At 41.9% G+C, this 21454-nt stretch overlaps 1 pseudogene; it reads right to left on the bottom strand.

Moving 5' to 3' along the window:
- The window catches only part of LOC147674036 (neurochondrin-like), a 28731-nt pseudogene extending 7634 nt beyond the window's left edge, over nucleotides 1–21097 (bottom strand).
- Between the last annotated feature and the right edge of the window lie 357 nt (nucleotides 21098–21454).

Below are 21454 nucleotides of genomic sequence, written 5' to 3' on the forward strand. Positions count from 1 at the left end.
ATGGTGATAATATTGAAGCCTTAATACAAAGGAAAAAGGTTTGTAAGATCCTAAGAAAAATCATTTTGTTCAATGAGTAGAAAACGATTTTGCTAGCCATAAAGTTCAGTACTAGCATTTTTTGAACTGTGGTAAGGAAATTTAGCAGAACCAATTATCATGAGAGATAGGTCAGAAAATAGAAGGATGCAATGTGGAAGCCCATATTCTGAAATGATATGTGAGTTAAGTAGATCTTAGCTCTGCCTGCGAAAGGATAGATATTCTTTTGAATAAGAGGTATCTAGTCAATTTGATTTTACCTTGGTTTATTTTGAAGAATGACACAACCACTGAAGGTAACTTCATATAATGTGAATGAATTTGTAAATGTAAAGAAAAGAGGAGCAATGTTAAAATGGCTGGGATTCTTTTCCCCACAGGTGAATTTTTTTACAAGAGACACATTTTAAGTCCAATTCCCCTAACCTTGCACTCCCCAAGAAGTATGCTCATGCGTACTTTGCTTCGGCACATTCTGCGGTACGTGGGATGGGTATCCTACTTTCTTCAGCACTAGACTGGGAGCTGGGAAAGGTGATTTGGGATGGGGGAGCAAGATAGATCTGGATCTAAGTCTTAGTTAAAGAGGTAGCTTTTGTGCTGCTTAATTACTGCAGGCCAATTTTGTATGACACTAAGGCCCTGAAACAGATTTATGATTTGTTGACAAACGCTCATAGTTTTATAGTTATGGGTGGAGACTTTAGTCTTATTCAAGACGTAGGCCTGGATACATCCAATAAGGGTAAACAGCAATTAAAATCAAAGACAGCTTGTTAGAAATGGGATTTCTGGTTGGCTGAGGATTGCACCAAAGCCAGACAGAAACCAACACTCTAGTCAGGATAAGGGAGTTACACTCCTAAAATAACCACTGCTCACTTCCTTGGTAGCCTGGCACGAGCAGTCAGGCTTATCTTAGAGGCAGTGTGTAAAGCATTTGCACATGACCAACAGTAATACAATGTAAGTACTACAAAAGGACACCACACCAGTTTAGAAAAATATCCAACTTTCTATATACTTAAAACAAGACCAAATACAATAGAAATCCACAGTACAGTACTTTAAAAATAGATGCGTTCCAAGATGTCTTTAAAGTGCAAAGATACAGTGAAAACACAGTTCCTTGATGTCAATAGCTCCATCCAGGGCTATCACGGCATTGTGAACAAACAAATCCAAATAGTTCTGGCTGACCGCGACTTCGCGGGTCAGCTACGGTGTCGGGAAGACCGGCAAACTGTACCTTTCAGAGATGCAGGTCGTCGATGACCTCTCGTTGTCACACCCGTTGCAGGTCGATCTCCTCTCTGATGGAATCAGGAGTGTTGGCGTCGGCAGGCATCGGGTGCTGCAGTGCAGAATGTGGTGCCCTCAGGTCGTGGTGCGATCAGCGGGTCGGTGGCTGCGTCAGATGGCGTCATCGGTGACTCCCGGGCCACGGTGTGAGATGAAGGCGGTGCTCGTCACAGTGCTGGCAGATCTCTTGACAGTCTCTTGACTGGGGGTGAATGGTTTGATTTGTTCTGCATTCCATCCATCAATTGTGTGTCTTTTGCTTTCTCGCCCTAAGTGTGCCAGGTGTGCCCAGATGTGGGTCCTGGGCTCACTGTGCCATTGGAATCAAGCTATCCTAGCTGAAAAGGGGGGAAACCCCAAAACCGATCTGAGGATGCTTGTTTCCGATCCAGGGATGACCTGGCCTGGCAGTTGGGGCTGGACTGTTCCCATAAAGCACAGGGCCATGACTGGTTTGCATATGGCCAGGTTTAAACTGGGGTGGCATGATGAGCAAAAGAATGATGGATTTAACCCAGATCTCTTGACTGAGGGTGGATGGTTTGATTTGTTCTGCATTCCGTCCATGAATTGTGTGTCTTTGGCAGGTCATGGTTCAGCAGCGGCGTCACTGTCGCTGAAGCGATATTGTCGGCTGACAACTGGGATCAATGACACCGACGTCGGTAGGCCAAGGCTGCGGTGCAGGATAAGGGTGGTGCGTCATGTAACTTTACGAGAGGTCCCCTCAAACCACGCTGCAAACAGTGGTGTCGGGTCCGGCGTGGAGCGTCGTCGTCGGGGATACCAAGGCATCGTTGTGTAGCGAGGTGGTGCGGGGAGTGGTGCCCAAATGTCCCGATGCATGCAGCGGCATAGTGTCGGTGTCAGCAGGCATCATCGGTGAGACCAGGGTCACAGCGTTGCGGCGGTGCCCTCTGCGGTGCCTTCAGGAAATGGAATCAGCAGCGGCATCGCAGACGGCGTCAGACTTGAAGTCTTTGCTGTTCCTGAGACTTCTTGAACAGTGGGCAAGCTCTACCTCAACCCCTTGGAGACACTCACAAAACTAGATTTCAGAAGGTTCAGTCCTTTTACTTCCCAAGACAGAAGCAGCCACTGCAGGCCAACAAGGCAAAGAGATAGTTGCTCCTCACAGCTTCTCCGGCTCTTCTTCTTGGCAGTCTTCTTGATCCAAAAGAGTTCTAAAGTTTTGGGGACTGGGTCCCCCTTTTTATCCTCAATTTCTCTTTGTTCTCTGAAGGCAGAGAGGCCTTTGCCTAGTCCAAACCAGTTCTGTTCAGTCTTGGAGCACTTTGTTGACAAGACTGCTTCTTTCCTTTCATAGTGTATTCCGGGGACAGGAGGTGGAGCCAGCATAGGGGAGGGAAAGCACAGACCTATTCAGGTACCAGGTACAACTCCTCCCACCCATCTACATGTAGCTCTTACTATTCAGCCTTGTGCTGACTCACCCTGTCTCCTGGAATCCCCCAGCCCCTGTCACTCAAACTCCAGACAAGGAATACACAACCTAGCAGAGGCAGGCTTGGATGGTTAGACAAGAAAATACCTACTTAATAAAAGTGGTATTTTCAAACCCAGAATGTTAAAACTAGCTACACTAAAATATGTATTTTATCATTCTGAGTTGAGGCATACTAAACTTGAATTTCTACCATATTCCCTGGGTCAGTTAGGATTATAGGATGTTATAATCAATTTGCCCACTCTTGCCTTTGGGGAACAGGTAGCCTTGCAATAGTGAAAAACAAAGTAGGCTGTAATTCACTATGAGGACATGCCACACACCAGGGCATGTCCTACCTTTCACATACAATGCACCCTGTCCATGGATGTACCTTGGGCCTTCCTTCGGGGCGACTCACATGTAGAAAAGGGAACATTTAGGGTCTTGCAAGTGTGCTCACTTGCTGAGTCGACATGGCAGCCCCAGGTTGCGCACAGGCTCTGCAATGGCAGGCCAGAGTTACACTTTACGGGCTGTTTGCATGGGTGGCACAATCCAGTGCTGAAGGCAACCAACAGCATTTGATTTATAGGCCGTGGCACTGGCAGTGCACTTTACTAGGGACTGACACATAAATCAAATAAGCCAATTATGGAAACACCAATCCATAACACATTTTATACAGGAGCACTTGCACTTTACCACTGGACAGCAGTGAGGAAAGTGCGCAGCATCAATACACCAGCAAAAATAGAGTCAAAACCGGGATTTCAGGAAGCACAAATTTAAGGCAAACACCCCAAAAGATACCAAGTCTAACACAGCTATATTATTAAAAATTATGAAAGAAGATTATGCCTTATTAGATCCATGGAGGATCAACTACCCAGGCCTTACTGAGTTTACGTGCAATTCAGCTAGATATAAAACAGCATCCTGACTTTTTTGATAAGTAATCATCTCGCAAGAGGGGAATCTGCTATCTTTTCTAATTCATTCTCAGATCACTCTTTAGTCTCTTTGGTAGTATATTTACCCGCCCCTAAAGAAAAAAATATTGCAGGTGGTAATTTGACAAAGCATTGCTTTTGGACCCAATATGGATTGCTGAAACTCGTGAATTTTTACAATGTTTTTTTAAGGAAAATATGAACACAGCATCAGGTTTTATGATCTGGGAGGCTTTTAAGGCTACTTTTAGGGGATGGGTGATTGCATGTAGGGCGAATCTTTAAAAACTAAGGCAACATAAGATTGTAGGACTTCAGAATGCTGTGGATCGGGCTAGGGGAGAACTTATATCTATGCCCCCAGGAGATTTTGATGAAGAGGTTCTCCAGGGGGAATTACTAATGGTGAAAGAGAAATTAATAAACTTTTTTATTCTCGAGGAGATTTCTGGGAGCAAAGCATTGCAACAAAATGTTTACGAAGAGAGCCAGCACATAGGTACCTTTTTAGACTGGTCAACAAAAACGCATCAGAGTAGGCAATTAATCTCACAAATAAGAGATTCCAGCACTGCAAGTCTTGTAAATGATAAAGAGAGAATTGCCGAAATATTTGTGTCTCACTTTAGAAAGATCTATACGGAAGCCCAGCGAGTCAGCCCCCAGGCTCTTGTGGATTTTTTATGACAGTCCAGTTACCCACGATCTCTGAGGAGGACTGTAACGCGCGGCATTAAACAAATGAAGTCTACAAATTGTTTTTAGATGAACTTACTCCCCTTTTGGTATCCCTGTATAATCAGATTATGGATGGACTGCTTATCTCTGACAAATTTAATGAATCTGTCGTAATCTCTATTGTGAAGAAGGATACTGACTCTAAAGACACGAGCTTCTACCGCCTAATATGTCTACTAAATGTAGATCATAAGCTTTTCATGAAAATTTGGGAGAATAGGATCTCGGGCTGTACACAACAGGTGATATATGTGGATCAAACAGGGTTCCTGCCTGGTAGATCTATGCCTGCAAATATATTTTTTCTGATTTAAGCAATCAGCTATTTTTCAGCTACCAAGGATAGTGAAGCCATTTTAATAATGGACGCAGAAAAGGCATTCAATATGGTGGATTGGCAGGCCCTTTTTAATCTTAGTGAAGTTTGGTTTTCAACTCCGCCTGATTGAGATGTTAGAAGGAATCTATAAGGGGGCAATCACGAAAATAATCATAAACTCAGAGCAAGCGGGAAAAGTGGTGATAAGGTGGGGTAGTAGGCAGGGTTGCCCCCTTTCCGCCCTTCTATTTTCTCTTTTTATGAAGCCACTGGCAATAAAGATTCGCTCCAATAGATCAATCCGGGCTGCCCCAATAGGAATGGCACAAATTAAGGAGTCTATTACGATGGCGGGCAGACACCGCAACGGCTAAAGGGACCGCCCACCATGGGTGCGGCGGTCCCGCCAATCCGATTAGGATGGCCCCACCACACTGGCGTGCGCTTTCCGCATTTCCTGATATTGCGGTGGGCGGTGCTGTCAGCAGCACACACCACAATGTCAGAAATGCATGTTGTGCATTTGCATCTACAACGTGACAGGCACCTCATGGTGCCAGCCACCTTGTGCATGCAAATGTAGGGGATACCACAGGTACCCCCATGTGCATCCTCCTACCACCCCAACATCCTGGAGGCCTGCAAAGGGTCCCCAATGCCAAAGACGGCATGCCTTTCCATAAGGGCAACGCTGCCATTGAAAGGCTGGTCTCTGCCTGAATCCTAATAGGGTTGGTGGTGTCTTGAAGGTTTTTTCCGCCTGGTAAAGCAGTGGACAATCTTTCCGTTGACCACGGACCCCCAGCCTTTCTTATATGGCAGGGGGTCTTTCTGGTGTGGATGGCTGGGTGTTCGCCCCAGCAGGGCTGGTGGTGGCTACCGCCTGCTCGGCGAGGGCGACCTGCCCACCATCCTAATGGGCCCCTAAGTTGTTTGCCGATAATTTCATCTTATACTTGAACCCAAACAAGTTGAATATTCAGTTGGACCTTGAAGAAATTCAGACGTATACAGATCTGGGGGGCTACAAGGTCAATCAGTCTAAAACAGATCAATTCATTGGGGGCTGATCTTTCTGAAGGGATAAATTCTTGCCTTTAAGACATAATAGATATTTGGGCCTATACGTTACAGCCAATTTCTCTCAAATATTTCATTTAAACTATGTAAAAACCCTTAATAAAATAAAAAACCTATTAGAAAGATGGTCGCTTCTACCATTGACTAAAATGTAATGATGTTGATATTTCCCTTGCTCATATTTCTGTTTTTAAATCTCCCTCTAAAAAAACCAATCTCATATTGTAATGAAGTAGATAAAGTGATTCTTGAGTTTGTATGGGCAAAAAAAAGCCTCATTTTAAGCTATCCAGTTTACAGTAGGAAGTCGAGCAGGGGGGACTTGCACTACCTCATTTATCTACTTATTATCAAGCTGCGCTACTTAGTTTAATAACTCAGCTAGCAGCCCCTTCCTCGAATTTCAATCATTTCTTATTTAGTCTCTTATTAACAGAAAGTGCAATTAAGCTTCCAGCATTCTTGCGCACTTCATAACTTCCAAAAAAGACTACAATGGAACAGTGGCTTCTTAATTTGGAATGGGCCTAGCAATTTGGTAAGGGGGTTAATTCATAATCTGCGTGTTTCTTAACTGCCAAGATGAGGCCAGATTGCAGTAATCATTTTTGTACCTTTTCTCATTATTTGTACTTTTGAGTGATATTCGGATGTGCTGTACAGAATGCTGGTTTTGTAAAATAGAATATAAATGTGTGCTATTTATTGCTTTTTTAAATATGAGATTGGATATTATGTAAATTTGGCTTTTTTATGTATGTTGATTATCATGTCTGCTATTCACGCTCAATAAAAATTGTTTAAAAAAAAATGATTTTGCCTATGAATGCATGATTTCCATGGAGATGATATGACTGATTGTGTAATCAAGGCATGTCTATGCTTGTGGAGATCTCCATCAGCATGGAGGAATCCTTCAGATCTTTGTGCTAAAGATGTGGGATTATTCCATACACTGGAGATGTCTATTGGTATTCACAGTCAATCAAAGAGATGCAAGAATACCTGACATATTTTTAGGCTTCTACCCATGAAGTGCCCATGTGCAAAATAATCAATAGGGTGCTGTTCCATTTGATGGCATTCCATTAGCCCAGTTTGCATATAAAAAAGATTATCCATACTGTGCAATGCGATGCCACTTCCAATAGTGGAAAAACAGTTTATTGAGTAAATGACATAATTGTATGCATTGTTCATTCTTCAATTGCTTTTGATACCATAGTAAAAGCTCCTCTGTGGGTACAATTATACAAAATGGTTGCGCTTTGAGAGCTCCCACTTATTATTAATGAGCTCTAAAGTCACAACTCGCCAATGGAAAGATTAAACTAAATAGATAGGTAAAACAATTGATTGTAATAATGATTTAAGACTTATGAAAGGCACATCTAAATCAACTAAAACTGATCAATATTAGCTTTACCGTAATTTATTACATGTATTAACTCACATTTCATGATCATGTTCCTATTGAATTTTAGGGACCCCTTAACATCTTTTTTGAATATGTGAGACATAATTCAGTTACTGATAATCTTGACAAAGCTTAGCAATGTGAATTTGGAATGTCAGGAAGATGAGAACTTAGTAAGTGGTTTGATTTTGTGGCATTCTATCAATCCAAAAAATCTGCAATGCAAATCGGGCTTGTGTAATACTTCAATCCGATGCCACGTATAGTGAATATTCAATTAAACTTTTTATCAAAGCTTACATGGCAACACTGGCTCCTTTAATTGCCTGAAGCCTCCAGTTATGTTTGATAATCTTTTTCATTACATTGATGTTTGAGTGTGCCAAATCTGGATTAACCAAAAGGATCCAGGTGCAAAATATTTTCTTTCTCAAAAACAGAAATGAGTATAGTTCACATGCATGGTTGTGGTACAGAAGTCTGCTTTAAACAGAAACTAAAAATGTCTAACATGAAACTTGCCCACTTTTTAATATCAAATTTCAACATGGGGTTAAAAATGCCATCTTTTCCAGGGGCACTGTAATCTTTTATTCTCAAAAAGCTTTTTTATTTTAATAAAGTATGATGTATTATCCAAAGCGATAGCGACCACTTTTAGGTCAGAAATTACTACCATTAGTAAAACATAAACTTCTAAAGTATGCAAAACAGTTATTTTCCAAAATGAATATATTGCCCGTGGTTCTACCATTCTCTTTCTACTTTCACACAAAATACCAGAAGACCTGACCCATGATTCAATAAGCTTATCATAAAGATTGACTTAGAAGGAGAAACACATTGCCTTTTCACAATGTACATTTAATGAAGAGAACCTGTTTTCATCTGATTTCCATAAAGAAACACTTCCACCTTAGGCACCAAATTAAGCTTAAACTCTACACATACCTGATCATATTCACAAAAGTGTAAATTCTACCTCTTTATCTTATTGAGACAAAAGGTCCAATCCACAAAGGTAGATTTACAGGTGTTGATCCGCTTATTTGTAGATACACCCAGGTTTAAGTCTCCACTTTTTTCTATTTACCTTTTCTTAGTGGAGAATTATACCTAGGTGTAGACTTAAATATCTCCAGCCCCTCTAATGAGATGGTGGTGTTCTCTTTGAATGAATAGGTACAAAGTTGCTACAAGTAACTTTCAACCTGTGGCTGGAGATCTCTGCCATCGGGTGGAGATCTCCAGATGTGAAAGTATAAGAAAATGTCAAAAACTTTATTTATTTATGAATGTATGTATTTGTATATTTCATTATTTATTTAATTAAATATAATGTAATTTAATGCAAAATATATATATAAAATCATTTCAACTAATTAACATTAACCAGAAACTAATAAAGAGAAAATTACAGTGGTGCAGGGACAGAATATTGAATAAAAAACATAGAATTACACAAATATCTAGTTAAAAACATCTTGGGTCAGAAATATCGACATACAAATTCTCGTGGTCAGAAATATTGATTTTTGATAAGTAATAACGATGTTAAAAATAAAGTGTAAAATTTTGTTTGCAAAAATATAGTTGTTAAAAATAACGATTTTTTAATAATGTTATGTAATTTGGTATACTGTTTATATGTATGTGATTTATGCTTTTTTCTATGAGTATAAGAATTGTTTGCATTTTTAATATGTGTTTTATATTTTTAGTAGTTATTCATTTTTTTAAATTAGATTTATGCATTTTTAGTTCCGTTGTGGGTTGTGTGTTTATAGGGGAATAGGTTGGGAAGTAATTTAATTATATTTAATTTATTGAATATGTTTTATTTAATAATATTTTGTAATTGAGATGTTATAGTGTTAAATGTGTAAAGTAAATTATTATGAATTAATTGATAATTGGTTGTTAATTAATTGTAATTAGTTAATTGCAACTTAATTATGGTAATTGTGTAATTATTGTTAGGTGTGTGTTGTGGTGTTTGTATGTGTAAAGGGTGGGAAGTAATTTATTTATAATTGATGAATTAATACTTAGTTCCTCATTTATTTTAATTAATTAGTAATTAATAATGGTAATTGTGTTACTAATTTTAGGTGTGTGCTGTGGTGTTTACAGGAGTAAAAGGAGGTAAGTAATGTGTGTTTATTTAATTATTATATAGTTGTTAATTAATGTTAATTATTTGCTATTTATTTTGTGTAATTGTTTATTTTGGTGTGTGTTCTTTTTACTTTTAAAGGAGTAAAAGGTGGGTATTAAATACATTTTAATATTTAAATATTAGATGTTAATAGGAATAGTATATCCTATAAATAATATTTAATTCTGTTTTTATTTAATATTTTAATTAAGGTATGTTTGTGGCTATTATAATGCTAAAGCATGTGTACACAAAGAATGTTTATTAATATTTTGAATTAATGAGCTTTTTGTAATTGATTATTAGTTATGATGAATATATAAATTAATTTATTTAAAATGTTGAAGTGTTTTGTTATTGGTAAGGTCTTACAGGGTAGGAAATAAAAAATACATGTATGTTTTGTATAGTATTTTTATTTGTTAATATTTGCTACTTTTAAATACTTATTGTCTAAATGTATTTATTAATTTATTTTATATATAATTTGTAGGTTTTTGTTATATGTAATTAATATTATAACATGTGTTCTTTTTATATGTTTAATATATATAATTTCATATTTTCATAATATTGTTTATTTTTTTATGATTATTTTAATTTTGAAATATTATTTTTTTTTCAATTGTTTAAGTGTTATTAGTAATTCTAGTTTCTCTGCTATCCAACAATTTCTCTGATGTTACATTCAATGGAGTAGGAATAGTAATTTTTACCTCTCCTCTATCCAGCACTTTCCCTACTGTTGAATTCACTGGAGTGGAAATAGTAATTTTTACCCCTCCGCTAACCAGCAGTTTCCCTACTGTTGTACTCACTGGAGTGGGAATAATACATTTTACCCCTCCCCTATCCAACACTTATCCTACTGTTGCATTCAGTGGAGGGGAATTATGAATTTTTACCCCTCCACTATCCAACACTTTCTCTACTGTTGCATTCTTTGGAGCGGGAATAGTCATTTTTACCCCTGTGCTATCCAATACTTTCCCTACTGTTGCACTCACTGGAGTGGGAATAGTAATTTTTGCCCCTTTGCTATCCAACACTTTCCCTACTATTGCACTCACTGGAACCAGAATAGTAAATTAAATTCCTCTGCTATCCAACACTTACCCTATTTTTTAACTCACTGCAGTGGAAATAGTAATTTTTACCCCTTTACTATCCATCACTTTTCCTACTAGTGCACTCTTTGAAGTGGTAATAATAATGTTTGCCCCTCTGCTAAGCAACCCTTTCCCTACTGTTTCACTCACTGGACTAGGAATAGTAATTTGTAGCCCTCCGCAATCCAACATTTTCCCTGCTGTTGCACTCACAGTAGTTTGAACAGTAAATTTAATTTCTCTGCTTTCCAATACTTACTCTACTTTTGAACTCACTGGAGTGGGGATAGTAATTTTTACCCCTCCACTATCTAATACTTTGCCTACTCTTGCACTCTTTGAACTGGAAATATTAATTTTGACCCCTCCACTATCTAACACTTTCCATTCTGTTGCACTCTTTGGAGAGGAAATAGCACCCCCCCCCCCCCTAGCCAGCACTTTCCCTACTGTTGCTATCACTGAAGTGGGAATAGTAATTTTTACCCCTCCGCTATCCAACACTTTCCCTGTAGTTGCGCTCACTGGAGTAGGAATAGTAAATGTAATTATTCCACTATCCAACACTTTCCCTACTGTTCCACTTATTGTATTGAGAAATGCAAGTTTACATATTTTTTTATCATTTAATATTCTAATTTATTATAGAATGTTTTTTATATTTTCAATTATTAATATATATATTATCATTATATAATTCTAAAGTTTACAAATTAAATAAAGATAATAGTTAATAAAGTATTTTTAAGTAAATATATGTATATGTATAAATTATTATGGGGTCTATTACGATGGCGGGCAGACAAAGTCCGCCCACCATCGTAACGGCAAATGGGAGTGCCCACCATATGAGTGATGGTCCCGCAAATCCAATTAGGATGCGCCTGCCACACTGGCAGACGCATCCCGCATTTTCACATTGCAGCGGGCGGTGCGGTATGCAGCACCCGCCGCAATGTGAAAAATGCAGGTTGTGCATTTGCATGCACAACGTGGCAGGCACCCATTATGCCTGCCACTGTGTGCATGCAGATGCTGGGGGGTGCCATAGATACCCCCCATGTGTACGCCCACCCCCAACAGCCTTGGGGCCAGCAACAGACCGCCAACTGGGAACACCGCAACGTCGCTACGTAAAGGCTGCATTGCAATATGGATGGCGGTGTCTAGCAGACACCACCACCATATACAACCCTTTTCCACCTGGTCGACTCATCGACTGGGCGGAAAAGTGGCAGACGGTCTTCCCGTCTGCCATGGTACCCCGGGCCTCATAATATGGCGGGGGGTAAATTGCATGCGGGCGGTCGCTTATCGCGGGTAGATCCCCACTGACGTTGATTACGTTTATTTGTTATATTTAGTTAAAATGTATATTACATTTATTCTGTTGTGTTAAAAATAATATTAATATTTTATATATTTAATATATTTTATTTTATATATAGTTTTTAAATCGATATATTTTACATCTGTATTTTTTTCTTCAATATTTTTGATTCTATATTTTTGTACGTACCTGTTTAAGAAGAGGGAGTCAATATTTTTGCATTCTATATTTTTTCTTCTATATTTTTTCTACATAAATATTTTGTCAGTGAACCAAATAGAAAATACTTACCCTTACAAAGAAATATTTTCATTTAATTTGTAGTAGACATGGTTAAATGTCAATTATATATTTTTTTTACCTTGCTTCCACAAACTGTAATTTATAAAGGTGAAATCTATCAAAAATGAACACATTGTATAAAGAATGCCTTAGCGGGAGTAGATTCATCAGGCACATTAATTTAACATGATCATGGGCTGTTTCATCAAGATATATTTTCTCTCAACTTTACGCCGCTTTTTGACTAGAAATAGCCATATATTTTCAAACACTGGAATATTAAAGAGTTAGGGCTTCATGAGAAGTCTGGCAATCCATGAACCACTGTACCCATGGTCTGACCGCCATATTATGAGATGGACAGATTGCTATTAAAAAGACCACGACTGAACCACTGACACCGCCAATACACTGCAGACCGCCAGGGACGTGGTTGGGGAAAAACAGCTGCCATAGGGCTGCAGAGTGGAGTTCCACCACGTCTGTATTACAAGTTGGCTTTCCGATGAGTCGACCGTGATGGTGGGGCCGCCCGCTTAGAGTTGGCAGAAACAAAGGATTTGTGGTGCATACTCACCCCTCAACTGTTCTATCCATCAGAGTTCGATGTGGTTCCCTTTCTCTATGTCTCCCCTTTACAGAAGTATCTTCACCCCAAAGAATACAACCCTGTTTGTCACGATATACAGGTAAGTCCTATGTGAACCATATACCCATTGACTGGACTGGCCACATATGGGCCAGACTCCAGAAATGGGTAGGTGGTATTTTTACACATGTATCATGCATATGTGTACATTTAACACATGTGTAGTCGAAATGTACACAGATGCATTATAGATATAGAAAATCATTGCCCACCACTGCAAACAGTCAACTCATAACATGGCAGTCTAAAGACCAACAGCACTAAAGTATTCTAGCAGCCGTGGCCGAAGTGTTCAGGTGGTCAACTAGCAAACTCCTAACCAGGCCCCAGAGATATAAAAGAAACTGGATTACCTAAATATGATGAACTTAATTTACATTAAAGCCATGCATAATCAATAACAACTAATTGGAGGAGGAATCCAAAATATATATTTTTAAATGGTTAACTGTAGTAACTTCAGGTAGGTTAATAATAACTGTTGTTAACCCCGCTAAGTAACCCTTACAAAAATTAAATATTTATTATATGATTTAACAGACAAATGAGTTAAATAAATTAAGCCTATTGCCCAGGGCAAGGTTACCTGATTGTCATTACCTAATCCCTTAAAGTGTCTTCAACAAAGGATAATAGAAATCAGGAAGACTAAGCTCTCAGCGTTTGAGATTTCCTAGAAAACAATCAATAGAATCATATGTAAATTCTTAACAAATGCAGGGTGCCCATTTATTTATTAGGATTTGTCATAAAAACTTGGGCAGATGTGATGGCCGAGGAGGGTCTCTGTGCCTTCGATGTTTTGGCATTGGATCATGGACTAGGTCCGAAGCAGCTCTTACTGTATTTGGCCCTGTGGGATGAAATGCGTAGGACCTGGGGATCTGACCGGGAGCACCCCCCACGGGGCACCTCACAAAGTGGCTTTAAAAGGGGGAACACTATTGTGTGCCTCCTGACCCATTTGTGCACAATCGATTGTGCACACGGGCAAAGGGATTGGATCCATTGGAATGTTGGGACATTTACCTGGCACACCTTGAGGCCAGTACAGACAATCTCCCCCCTTGAGGGCCTAGCCTTTATTCTGGGAGATAATGTGTAGGCAGGGTTTCCCCTCTCTGCAGTCTCCGCTGGTCTCCTCACTTTGGTTGTTCTACTGAATGGCCAGGTGTTGGACCCGCTTCTAAGATGTCTTTTGGTGTATGATGAGGGAGACTTTAGCATCTGTTGTGAAGCATCTACTGAATATTCATATATTCACTGCAACTGGTGTACTCCTGGATGGCACCCTGATCACACAAACACACAAATGTCGAGTTCAAATGTGAATGCACTTTCGTTGTCTGTTGCACTGTACGCTGACACAGCATATGAAAACAAACATCATGCTATAAACCCTCTGCTGGCAAGTGGTCTTTGCTGGATTGAACATTTTGCTCCATCCAACTGTACTGTATTTTGCTAATTGGGGTGGAATTCCCCAATGTACATGTATTCGGTGGCTGATTGGTCACATGTGGTTGTGCTGTCTATGACTTTCTTCCAAGAAACCAGTAGTATTTGTGCACCATTCAAGTGTCAATACAATCTAAATGCCATCTTCCTCTACAACAGCATGAGCTTATTGCATGTCATATATGTTCTTTTTGGGAAACATCACTTACAACGCAACTTTTAAAACTCAGTGCCTTTACGGCGCAACTTTTACCACGCAAACCATTACAACGCATTGCGCTGGGGGGGCGCTTTAGGATAGGGAATAGGTTTAATGTACTATCCAACACCTTCCCTACTATCCACGGGGACTGGAGTTGGAATAGTAAATGTAACTATTCACTATCCAGCGCCCCAAAGCACTATGCGTTGAAATGGTATGCGTTGTAAAACCCGCGTTGTAAAAGCATGCAATGTAAAAGCATGCGTTGTAATGTCGTACATCCGTTCTTTTTGTCAATTTTATCAATAACATATGAAATGTAATAAAGATATTTTTTTAAAAATAAAGAGTTTCTGGCATTATCAGTCATGGCAGAACATGTTTATTTCCCCTGCTGAGATCTGAAGTCCTGAGGAGCAGGATCCATGTTAGCCTGGAAATAGTGAAGGGTTCTGCTGGAGGTATAACACCTGAAATGGTTCTGCATATAGGGGTCGATTAGGATGGCGGACGGACTTGTTCCGTCCGCCACCCCTGAGTAGGTGGGACTGTCCGCATGGGCAGTGGTGGTCCCTCCATGGCAATTAGGATGTGACCGCCACCCTGGCGGTCACATCCTGTATGTTTTACATTGCGCAGCACCCGCCGCAATGTAAAAAATGAAAGCAGTGCATTTGCATGCACAAAGCGGCAGGCACCGAGCGGTGCCTGCCGCTTCGTGCACGCAAAGGCAGGGGGGTACCATAGGTACCCCCATGTGCACCCCCCACGCAACCTTCACCCAGGGGGCCCACAACGGGCCCCCAAAGTGAATGTCCGTATGCTTTTCCACGGCGGAAAAGCCGCCGCGGAAAAGCATTACATTCCCTACATCCTAATATGGCTGGCGGTGTCTGATAGACACCGCCAGCCATGTTAGTGCTTTTCCGCCGTGGTCCCCTTCCGACTGCGGCGGAAAAGTGGAGGACAGATTGTGAGACCCACCAGCCATCCTAATTTGGCGGTGAGTCTTTCAGGCCTTCTCGGCGGATTCCCCACATACTCCGGGCCGGCGGTGGCTTACGCCGGCCCGGAGTATGCGGGGAATCCGCCATCATAATGACCCCCTTAGTGTGGTACTTGACTGTAGATTGCTTTATGACAAAGGCTTAGTGCTTTAAAATGGCAACTTGTCCTGATGGAAAGCCAATGTAGTCACACAAGCTATGCGGAAATATGCAGTCTTCTACTAGGGTCTAGAGCTGGGGTCTCCAAACCGGTCCTGGAGGGCCGGATCCATGCCAGATTTTTTGGATATCCCCATTGAGATACATGTAGTAATTGTAAAAATCTGGCATGGATCCCGCCCACCAGGACCGGTTTGGATACCCCTGATCTAGAGTCAATCCATCAGCTGCATTCTGAATGCATTGAAGGCCAGATGTGAGGTGATCTGCAAGACCACTGTTCAAGCAATTATTGTAATCCACCCTTGCCAAAATCAAAGATTGAACTCATGGGATATGCAGGGTGCAAAGCAACAGAAAAGCAGGTATGGAGAGTTTGTCAATCTGATATTTTATAGATGTGATTGATTATCAAAAATGATACTGAGGTTTTTTGCAGAGCTACATTGGTTTGGTAGGGCCTCCAATTCTACAAAGATGCAATTCATGCATTCTGCTCACTTAAGATGACTAAATCAGTTCGATCTGATCTAAGAAGAGTATTGACATTCATCCATTTGGCCGTGGGCCAGAGCCATACCTGAAGGTTTTCACAAGAGACTGTAGAGTTTCAGTCTGAACCGATTTTTAACTACATACAATCTGAGTATGAAAAAAGTTACTTCTTGAATCTCCTGTTTTGAGAAGCCTGGGGCAATGTAAACATTAAACATCAGACTATGGATGGATCCCCAACACACCATAGGAAACCCCTTTTAAAAATAGAAGTAAAATAGGATAATGTAAGTGCTTGCTTCCCATTTATTAAAAAAAGAATGGGCCACTGAAGAGCAGGAGCTTGGATTCCTGAGACTGCAATCCTCATTCGATCTGTCAGGTCTTTTGTTGTTGATCCTCAGGATTGGATTGATGCTATAAAGGGGGCCCACCTCTAGATCATCCCAAGTCTGGCTATCAGTAACGCAGACTATTAAGGAGATCAAGCGGGGGAAAATAGATAGGTCCGGAGGGGAACAGCTGGGCGGCTGGAACTGGAAACCTGAAATATATAAAGCATGGGATAAGTGGAATAGTAACCCTAGACCTATAACCTCTCTACCCAATATGCTATACTTTTCCTCACCTGAAATATATTACAGGTATGCTGAAACGAAGAGTAATAGAATGGGCGTCTTCTAAATTCCCAGATTTTCCTGCTTAAATACACAAAGAAGAACATGAATATGCCCCTTCCTGCCCACCTCTAGTGATAGGGTTCAAAAGAACAGGTTATATGTATATATATGTACACCTACCCAAATGGGAAATGAGGAGGTCCTGAAAGCCCCAGGAGAAATAATATCACCTATCACTCTGTCCAGATAATGAACTAAAGTCCCCTCCGAGGTGGACTTATGAACAGCACAGTCAAGGGGTCAGAACCGTAGGCTCAAATGTGTCTAACACCCTTTGCGTTTCACAACCACCTAAATTAGAAGTCAGTAATGTACTTTTCTGAGAACAAATAACAAAAGAAAACAGCCCAGCACAAATCAAATGGTGAGGAACTCGACTTCCATGCAGATACGTCTCTGCAAGAGAAAGCAGGGACCAAAACTTCCCCACAAGTTCAAGGGCACTTAGCCTAAGTGTCCGACAAGGATAGAACCCAACAGCAAGTCGGGTTTACAGAGAATGTAGTTTTGCAAGTAAGTACAATACAAGCACCCCCCTGATCGGAGGAAACCTGAATACGAAGCTCTCAACACGCGATGTGGGCGCTTCCTAAGCCCCTCCCAAGTAATCCAAGATACGGTGTCACACCGGTTGCGGCGACACGGAGTTCCAGGAATCGGGATCACAGACACCAAATAATACGGGCGCTTCCTAAGCCCCACCTAGGAATCCAACGGGTCCCAAGAACAAACGGCGTGAGCTTACCTCAGCCCACCACAAACAGTACCGAACAGGAACTGGTTACTCGAGCAATCACTCTTGCTCGCCGGGAGGAATAATCGGCAGTGTGTCTCTCTGCAAGTGCCGTGATATCCTAGTTCCGGTCGCATAGCGTCATTCCTATGCGCAACGCTAGGAATCATGGGTAATGTAGTTTTACAAGCCCGTTACAGACTCGGGTTGCAGGCAGTGATCTACCAGCGGCCGGGGAACCCTGACGGGACACCCCCCCTTCACAAAACTCACTGACTGCTACCAGGTTTGCCCGGATGAGACAGGTGGAACTTCCGCACCAATCTAGGGGCATGCACAGCACCAGCAGGCTCCCAGGAGTCCTCCTCCGGTCCATATCCCTTCCATGACACCAAGTACTGGAGTTTTCCCCGCACTCTGCGTGCATCCAAGATACCCCTCACTTCGTACTCCACATCTTGTTGTACTCTCACAGGCGCAGGGATTTGAGAACGGGGACACTTTGCTGGTTTAAGCAGCGATACATGGAACACTGGATGTATTCTGAAATGTGCAGGAAGACTCAGTTTCACAGCCACAGGGTTGATGTGGCGAACCACTTTGAAGGGGCCAATAAACCTAGGGTTGAAGACACTATACTTGTGGAAACGGATATTCCGAGTGGACAACCATACCCAATCTCCTTTGCAATACTCAGGACAAGACCTGCGATGTTTATCAGCCTGTGCCTTATATTTCTGTTTTGCTTTATCAAGGTTCTTTCTTGCTAGCAGTACGGTTTTCCGCAACTGCACCAATCGAGACTGTAACTGAGGAATCTGAACGTCAGTGGATGGGACACTCAAAGGGGCAAATCTAGGGTGAAACCCATAGGTGCAGAAAAACGGGGTGTATGAAGAAGAGGAATGTGTAGCATCGTTATATGATACTTCAGCAGTCCATAACCAGTCAACCCATGCCTCAGTAGTGGTATCTACAAAACATCTCAGGTATTGTTTGAGAGTTTGATTTAACCTTTCGGTTTGACCGTCTGTTTGGGGATGAAAGCTGGTGGATAAGGAAGAAGCAATGCCTAACCTGTCACACCAGACCTTCCAAAACTTAGCGGTGAACTGGGCTCCCCTGTCTGAAACAATGACCATTGGAAGTCCATGTAACCTGACTACATGAAGGAGCAATAAATGGCCAAGCTGGCTAGCTGTTGGAACCCCTTTACAAGCAATGAAGTGTCCCATTTTAGTTAAGTAGTCCACTACTACTACAATAGCTGTCTTGCCTTGATCTTTAGGGAGACCCACTACAAAGTCCACAGAAAAGCTCTCCCAAGGACTCACAGGAGTGGGCATACTTTGCAGAAGCCCTTGCGCAGGACGATGATCGCTCTTGGCCTGAGAACAAGTGACACACCGTTGTACCCAGGCAAACACATCAGGGCGGATAGTGGGCCAACAGTAAGAGCATAGCATCTTCTCTAGAGTCTTCTTTCCTCCAGTGTGTCCAGCACACGGCAGATCGTGACACCATTTGAATGCCTGTTGTCTCAAGGCTAGCGTAGGAAGGAGCAACTGCGGGCCTTTTCTTGGTAACCCTTGTCGGATTCTCCACTCTGGATGTAGACGGATCCATGTTTTCCAAGCAAAGGTTTGTATACCTCTCTTGACCTTGTACAGAAACTCCTCTGTGTGTATCACTCCCACCACTTTCTCGGGTTCAATGATGCTTTTCTCAGGTGTTATTTTCCTGGCGCGTGAGAGCATCCGCCTTCCGGTTGTCACATCCTGGACGAAATGTAACCATGAAATGGAATTCAGCAAAAAAAAGCATCCATCGTAACTGTCGAGGGGTGAGGTGACAAGCTGCCCGCATAAACTGCAGGTTACGATGGTCGGTGTACACCGTGATCAACTAATGTCTCCATTCAGAGAAAGCGTCCTTGATTGCTAACAGTTCTTTTTCCGCAATGGTGTAGTTGCGTTCTGCGATGTTCAATTTGCGAGACATGAAGGCAATGGGATGAAGATGACCTGTACTCTCGTTCCTCTGGGAGAGGACCGCCCCGACTGCCAGCTCTGAACCATCAGCTTCCACCACAAAGGGGAGTTTCGGATTGGCATGGGTTAGTACCGGTGCAGAAGTGAATGCGGTTTTCAATCGGTCGAATGCGGTCTGTTCGGCCAAGCCCCACACAAAGGGAGTGTTTTTCCTGGTCAACTTAGTGAGTGGAGTTACCATGTCCGAGAAGTGTGCAATGAACCTCCTATAGAAGTTTGCGAATCCAAGGAGTCTTTGTATGTTCTTGACGCTGTGGGGTCTAGGCCACTCCACGATTGCACATATTTTTCGTTCTGCCATCACTTGACCTGATGGAGTGAGTATGACTCCTAAGAACTCAACAGTGGTAACATTGAATTCGCACTTTGTTAATTTGCAGTACAGATGGTTCTGTTGCAAGGCGTGGAGTACTTGAAATACATGTCTATGATGTTCTAGTTCATCGTTGGAATAGATCAGGATATCATCTATGTAGACTACTACAAAGATGTCTAAAAAGTCTCGTAACACTTCATTCAAGAAGAATTTAAAAGAGGCGGGGGCGTTACAGAGCCCATAGGGCATCACCAGGTACTCAAAGAGCCCATACCGCGTCTTAAAGGCGGTCTTCCACTCGTCGCCACTTTGCATACGCACTAAATGATAGGCCCCTCTAAGGTCCAATTTGGTGTAGATGTTAGCTGATCTCACTTGCTCCAATAGCACTGGTATTAAGGGAAGCGGGTACTGGTTCTTTATAGTTATGGCATTTAATGCCCTGTAATCAATGCAACAGCGTAATTCCCCATTGGCTTTAGGGATAAAGAAAAGCGGGGAAGCCGCCGGAGACCTGGAAGGTCGAATGAACCCCAATTTAAGGAGGTTGTCCAAGTATTCCCGGAGATGTTCAGTTTCAGGTTGTGATAGAGCGTATATCCTGCCACAGGGAATCACAGACCCTGGCGTTAACTCAATACGGCAGTCGTATTCACGATGTGGAGGGAGCACCTCGGCTTTTAATTGACTGAAAACCTCCCCATATTCCTGGTAACAACATGGTAATGCTACATCCTTTTCTGCTGCTGTGGAAATGAAATGTGTAGTGGCCAGAACCATGGAAGGTCGGGGATTCTCTTTGAGGCAGTGTTCTTGACAATAAGGGGAGATGAAATCCAAAGACTGTTCCGTCCACCTAATGGTGGGTTCATGTTTCTTCAACCATGGTAGACCCAGTATCACACCGTAATTAGGGGCATGAATAAGGTTGAATGAAAGACGTTCTGTATGGTAACCCCCATACCACAGCTCGTATTCAGGCGTATGTTGGTTGATAGGGCCAGATTCCAGTTCGTGTCCGTCTACAGCAAAGACAGCCTCAGGGACAGGTTTTGTGACAGGAGTCACCCCCAAGCGACTTGCTTCCGCTAAATCCATAAAACAACCTGTGGCACCTGAGTCTACCATAGCTCTGATGTTCTTGGGAGTTTGGTCTATCCATAATTCCATGTCCAGAAAGAATAGGTGGTTTCCAACGTAGTCTTCTTCTGTCACTGAAGGGATAACATGTGTGCTCGAGTTCCTCCCTTCCAGGAAACTCAAGCGGTGGAGTTTTCCGACCCCTTTTCAACTGCGGACACTGCTACTTGTCCTGAACGGTAGCGACCACCCTTAGGCTTTACTGGGCATTCACGTAAGAAGTGTCCTTTTTTCCCACAGTAAAGGCAAAGCCCAAATTTACGGCGATGATCTCTTTCACTCGGGGTTAGGGATGCTCGTACAACTCCGATTTCCATCGGTTCTGTTTTTCCCTCATGCTTTTCCCCACTGGCCGGTTTTTCACCCAAGAGTAGCGGTCTGTCTTTT

Source organism: Lissotriton vulgaris, chromosome 12, assembly GCF_964263255.1.
Source record: "Lissotriton vulgaris chromosome 12, aLisVul1.2, whole genome shotgun sequence".
In the NCBI taxonomy this organism is placed as follows: Eukaryota; Metazoa; Chordata; class Amphibia; order Caudata; family Salamandridae; genus Lissotriton; species Lissotriton vulgaris.